Source organism: Ovis aries, chromosome 4 (assembly GCF_016772045.2).
Source record: "Ovis aries strain OAR_USU_Benz2616 breed Rambouillet chromosome 4, ARS-UI_Ramb_v3.0, whole genome shotgun sequence".
Classification (NCBI taxonomy): Eukaryota; Metazoa; Chordata; class Mammalia; order Artiodactyla; family Bovidae; genus Ovis; species Ovis aries.
In genome coordinates this window covers 71,365,293-71,371,628 of record NC_056057.1, presented here as the reverse complement: position 1 = coordinate 71,371,628, position 6,336 = coordinate 71,365,293, and positions in this window count along the sequence as shown.

The window sequence follows — 6,336 nt, the reverse complement described above, 5'->3', positions numbered from 1 at the left end:
GAAGACTCTATTATTTTCATTATTTTATTAGTTTTAAAAATGTTTTTAGGGATCAAACTTTGTTCATTTCTTTTTCCTTTGTTTTTATTTGGGTTTATAATTTTCCCAACAAATTTCTGAGGTATTATTATCTCTGTTGAATAGATAAGGAAGTTGAGATTCAACCCTGAGAACAGTCAGAGTCTCACAGCTAATAAGTGTGGGCACTTGGATTCAATATTAAATTTGTCTACCTCTAGACCTCAGCCCTCAACTATGACACCATACACTTGCTATTTGGAATGCTATTTGCTTGTTACCCTCTTGGATACCCAAATACTAGAATCAGTTGTTTCCTTCATTGTGATTCCTCATATCACTAGCTATTCCTGTATTCCCACACTTACCACATTGCATCATCAGGATTTAAATGTATGTGTTCATATTTAACTATATGAGCTCTGTGAGTGCATACACTTTAATCAACCAGGCCCATTCCAACCACCTCGTCCATACCCAGGTGCAGTTACAATACTGGACAATAAAGTACCTGAGTGTTCAGCATCAGTCTCTCTCAAGACCTCATTGTTATCTCCTAATAAATAAAACAGATGCCAGTAATGAAGGTGGACAAATTAACCAAGTGAACAAACAGCTCAGAGGCAGATCAACTATATATGGGAACTTGACATATGAGAGAATGGTAATAAGAGGATGGAGTCAGGACATTTGGTTATCATGTTAAAAGGAACAAAATTAGACCTCTATCATACATCATACAAAAATTAATTCTTTATGGATTAAAGACCCATGTGAAAACAAAACTTTCACATATATAAAATGAGTAACTGCAATGGTGATTATGGAAATAAAAATTAAGATGATAAAATGATGATTTTAAAACTACTAAATTGGCCAAAGTTAAGAAATCTGGTAATAGTGTTGGAAAGGTTTGGGTTACAGAAACTCTAAATACACTTCAGATATGAAATAGATATAGAGATTTTTCTATAGATATACATAGAGATACCTCTATAAAATTGTAAATATAATACATGTAGATATATCTATATAGATAAAATCTTAGAATATCTAATATCTATTGGCAATATCTAATAAGTAGTTATACTATAATATATGCAGTTTAAAAAAGAGAGTGATCAGGTGTAGTTCCTGGAAAACAGCATAACAGTTCCTCAAAACATGGAACTGACTTTCAGCAATTTGACTTTCAGGTATATACTGCATGGAAATGAAAACAGGACTTGAGCAAATATTTGTAGAGCCATGTTCAGCAGCATTATTCACAAGAGCCAAAGCTGGGGCAATCCAAGCATCTATCTATGGATGAACGGATAACAAAATGTGCTATGTATAAATATACAGTGGAATATTACTAAGCTTTAAAAAGGAGTAAATTCCAATACATGATAACAACATGGATGAACTTTGAAAACATTATTCTAAGTAAAATAAATCAGTAACAAAGACAAACACTACAATTCCACTTACATGAGGTACTTAGAATAGTCAAATTCATAGAGACAGGAAGCAGAATAGAGTTTGCCAGAGGCTGAGGGAAATGGGACAGGGGAGTTAATGTTTAATGGGTACTGAGTTTCAGTTTGGGAAGATGAAAAATTTCTGCTGATGGTGATGATGGTTGCATAATGTGAGGTGTACTTAATTACAAAACTGTACGTTAACATAGTTAAAATGGTACATTATATGTTATGTACGTTTTACCAGCAATAAAAAAAGAATGTACATGTATCTACTCATCCAACTGGCAGTGGACATTTGACATATTTCAGTTTTGTTTGTTCATTTGTTCGTTTTTGTTGCTTTTGTAGACACTGTTACTACGTACATTCTTTACATGTCTCCTGTGCATTTGCAAGAGATTCTATAGAGAATATACCGAAAATGGAATTGCTGGGTCAACTTTACTATGCCACATTTTTTTCCAAAGTGGTTGTACTATTTTACATAATTTACATCATGAAAATAATTTGCAAAAGACGTTCAGGAAATGTTAAAGTATAGTTAGGGGATAGGTGAGTGTCTCGACATCCAACCATCCAGAAGTACACTGCCCAGAAAGGGCACCCTACCAGACCATACCTCCCATATTCCTTTCTTTGCTAGGCATCCCTTTTAAGACCATTGGCTAATGCTGGACCTCAGGATGGTAAATATCTGGAAACTCTGAGAGGGAGGAAAGGCTGAATGAGATGGGATGCTGGTCTAGAAAATGTTCATGGGCTCTTTGGAGAGTCTAGTTTAGAAGCACAGCTACTGTTCTTTGCTTGGCTGCAGCACTGTTCTCTTGTCTCTGGGAAGTTCATTCTCTTTGATTAACTAAGCCACCTCAGAAGGATCTGGATCTGCAGAATGATCCTGAAAAGGAAAAAGTTAGAAGACACATGCAATCTAACTTCAGATGTTAGAAAACCTGTCTTATAGAAGTGCATTCATTCTGGGACATTCAGAGAGCAGGCTGGGTGGTTAAAGGCCACAGGAAACTGTATAATCTTAGATCTGGGCAGGCACCATGAAGTAGGCTGCCTGTGAAGTCCTGGGCAAGGTCAACCATCTAGCTTGTCAAAGATTCCAGGATTGGAGGCTGGGGAAGCTGGAGACAATAATGGCCAAAGTCCTCTCCCAATCTGTGACGATAGTTCAAATCCACCCAAATGGCTGACCTGCCAGTAACAATGCTCCAGTTCTAGAACCACTCAGTTGACATTTTAGTTGGGTTTTCTCTCATAACCCATCTGATGTTACCATGAACCACATAAGCCCTGAAACATAATCTGTGTTCCCCAGAGAGTTAAAACTGCTAGGTCTTAGGTTTTACTATCTGTTAAGCAGGCCATGTACTCCACTAATAAAAGCCACTTAAAGCAGATGCATACACTTTTAAATGTTTCAGTAAAGTCATAATCTGCTAGCTCTTCTATAAACGAGTCTACCATCTTTTCAAGATTTTTCTCCCACTTGCATTTTAAAACACTACCATATTCTGCAACAAAGGTTCTGGAAGCTCACAAGATACTGAACTTAAAGATTTAGTAAATGGCCCCAGACAGGTCTCTTTTGATACTGTCCAGGCACAGCCATGAGGAAGGGGCCACAAATAAGCCAACTAATTGCATGTCACTTGAAAACCACTGGGTGGAAACTACAGGCCACTGAAAGGTTTTGATCAATATTGACTCTAACTTGAACACCAGGAAGAATGTGAGGCATGATGGCGATGTCTTTTCCATCTGGCAATTTCTTTTCTAAGCAGTAATTAAATCAGTGAAAACTGAATGTAGTCATGCAAGTTGCTCACATTTATTTTAGCAGCAACCATGAAACCCAAACCCCATTGACACTCTAAAATCTACAACTGGTAAAATTTTAAATGTCAGGTCCTGCTAATTTATTTTGTAAGCTACTCCAGGAAGCCAAGCAGCAGCCCAAGTCCTCCCTGTGGGTGGGAGGAAGGCTTCTCCACACAGCTGAAGGCAGACTCCATGGGCTCTGTGTCCCTTCCTGGCACCAGGTGCGTGGTATCACTGTGAAATCTTCTGCATCCACCAGCACTGGCAACCTGTCAAAATCCTAGTTCAATACTTCCACTTGGTGCTAAGTCAGAACAGGTGTAGGAATTACGCAACTGCCTTGTACCTTCATCTGCATATTGCAGCTCGAGAGCAAGCTGGCTCAGGTGTGCTTCCTTCTTTGGTCGTTGGTTTCCACAGCCCGGGACAGGCTGGCTGCTGGGCATGACCTGGAGGTTGCTTCATGGCTGACGTTTGATGCGTTTCTGACAGCATGTTTGAAGTTCTCCTTTCAGTCTTGTGAGGCACCTTCTTTCTGTGGAATCAGTTCTCCCCTCCGAACACACCAGCAGTTTGGGGCTGCCTAGACGTGCCCTGAGCCCAGGGCTGGAGACCCTCGGGAAAGGGGGCAGTCATGACTTTCATCTTAGGAGCATCTCACTACCTTTCACCTCACCCAGAGTGTGAATCTGGGAAAAGAACCACAGGCCACCTTTAGAGACAGAGTAGGGACAGGGCTTCCTGGTGGCTCAGCTGGTAAAGAATTCACCTACAGTGTGGGAGACCTGGGTTCGATCCTGGGTTGGGAAGATCCTCTAGAGAGGAACAGCTACCCACTCCAGTATTCTGGCCTGGAGAATCCCTTGGACTGTATAGTCCATGGGGTATAAAGAGTCAGATGTGACTGAGCAACTTTCTCAGGGACAGGAAAGACCCTGAGGCTGGGAAAGACCGAAGGCAAAGGAGAGGGTGGCAGAGGATGAAATGTTTGGATAGCATCACCAACTCAATGGACATGAACCTGAGCAGACTCTGAGAGATAGTGAAGGACAGGGAGGTCTGGCATGCTGCAGTCCATGGGATTGCAGAGTCAGATACAACAGGTGAAGGAAAGTTACACAGCTCAAAATAGCCTGGAGTTAAAACTCCCCTCCGGGTCCTCCTCACCATTCTATGCAAACAAAGAACTCTCTCACCAAGAAAAAAAAAGTGGACATTAAGGTTGATTACACCCAGCTCCCAGCTGGTCCAGCTTCTCAGAATTCCTTGCCCCAGCCATTTAAGAGATAGCTACTCCAAACAATCTTGGAGAAGAGCAGGCCCCTTAAGACAGTAGATTTCCACATATATGCCTATATACTTACTCTTTTCTTGGTTAGTGCAGCAGCTCACTAATCTGACTGCTGCCCCTTCTCGCCTCATTAAAGGTGTTACAGATGTTCCTGTAAGTGCCAATCCTGTTCTTTTCTGAACCTCGCCTTCTCTGACTACCTTACCCTACAACAGGGACAATAAGGAGCTGACTCAGATTCACAAGAGTTTAGCCTTGAATAGTTTAGACTTAGCATCTCATGCTTTCTGAATGAGCAGTACCAATTATGGACCTAATGTTTTTGTATTTGTTTTTAACATTTATTTGGCTGCTCTGGGTCATATTTGTGCCGAATCTTTAGTTGCAGCATGTGGGATCTAGTTCCCTGATGGGATCTAGTTTCCTGAACTAGGGATCAACCCGAGCCCCCATTGACAGCAGCAGGTCTTAGTCACTGGACCACCAGGAAAGTCCCTTGACTTACTTTTAGAAGTTAATGGTGATTATGAATTGGGGGTTGGCTCTCAGTCTGACCCAGGGACTGAGACTGCTGCTGGAGCGAAACATGAAAGTAGTGGATGGGAAACCATCAAAGCTTCCTATATGCCAGTAAAGTTTGTCCTAAATATACCAAGCTGCTGTATGATCCCACAACAGAAAAGTGTGAACCCAGGGCTGGGATCCGCCAAATCGGTCCAGATGAGGTGCTGATAGAGGGCAGAGGACACAGAACAGGCAAGAGCGGGAAGACATAGGCCCAATATCCAGGATAGTTTCCTACCCAAGCACAGGGCTGAGGACACAGCCTAGAGAGGACATGGCAAATATGAGAAAAAGAGTCAGGAAGGTGCTGGCAGAGTGGAGAGGAAGGCAGTTAGTTGCACTGACATCCTTAAACAATTTTAAACATAAACCAAATATATATATATTTTGGAACCCAAAGTGGAAAGGACTAGATTTTTCCAAAATAAAAATGGGAGTAGGTAGGCTTCACTGCAGATGGTGACTGCAGCCATGAAATTAAAAGACGCTTACTCCTTGGAAGAAAAGTTATGACCAACCTAGATAGTATATTCAAAAGCAGAGACATTACTTTGCCAACTAAGGTCTGTCTAGTCAAGGCTATGGTTTTCCTGTGGTCATGTATGGATGTGAGAGTTGGACTGTGAAGAAGGCTGAGTGTCGAAGAATTGATGCTTTTGAACTGTGGTGTTGAGAAGACTCTTGAGAGTCCCTTGGACTGCAAAGAGATCCAACCAGTCGCTTCTGAAGGAGATCAACCCTGGGATTTCTTTGGAAGAATTGATGCTAAAGCTGAAGCTCCAGTGCTTTGGACACCTCATGCAAAGAGACTCATTGGAAAGACTCTGATGCTGGGAGGGATTGGGGCAGGAGGAGAAGGGGACGACCCAGGATGAGATGGCTGGATGGCATCACGGACTCAATGGACATGAGTCTGAGTGAACTCCAGGAGATGGTGATGGACAGGGACGCCTGGCGTGCTGTGATTCATGGGGTCGTGCAAAGAGTCGGACACGACTAAGTGACTGAACTGAACTGAGGCAGGCTTAGGATGCTCAAGGCCTGGTAAAAGCAGTGACTTGGTCTAGTTTTAGCTAATTATGTAATGAGATGAAATAGGTCCCATGTCACCATGGAGGGATGGAGCTGGAGTACCCTGCCGGGCTGGCTGGTGAGAGGCTAGTTGTGAAA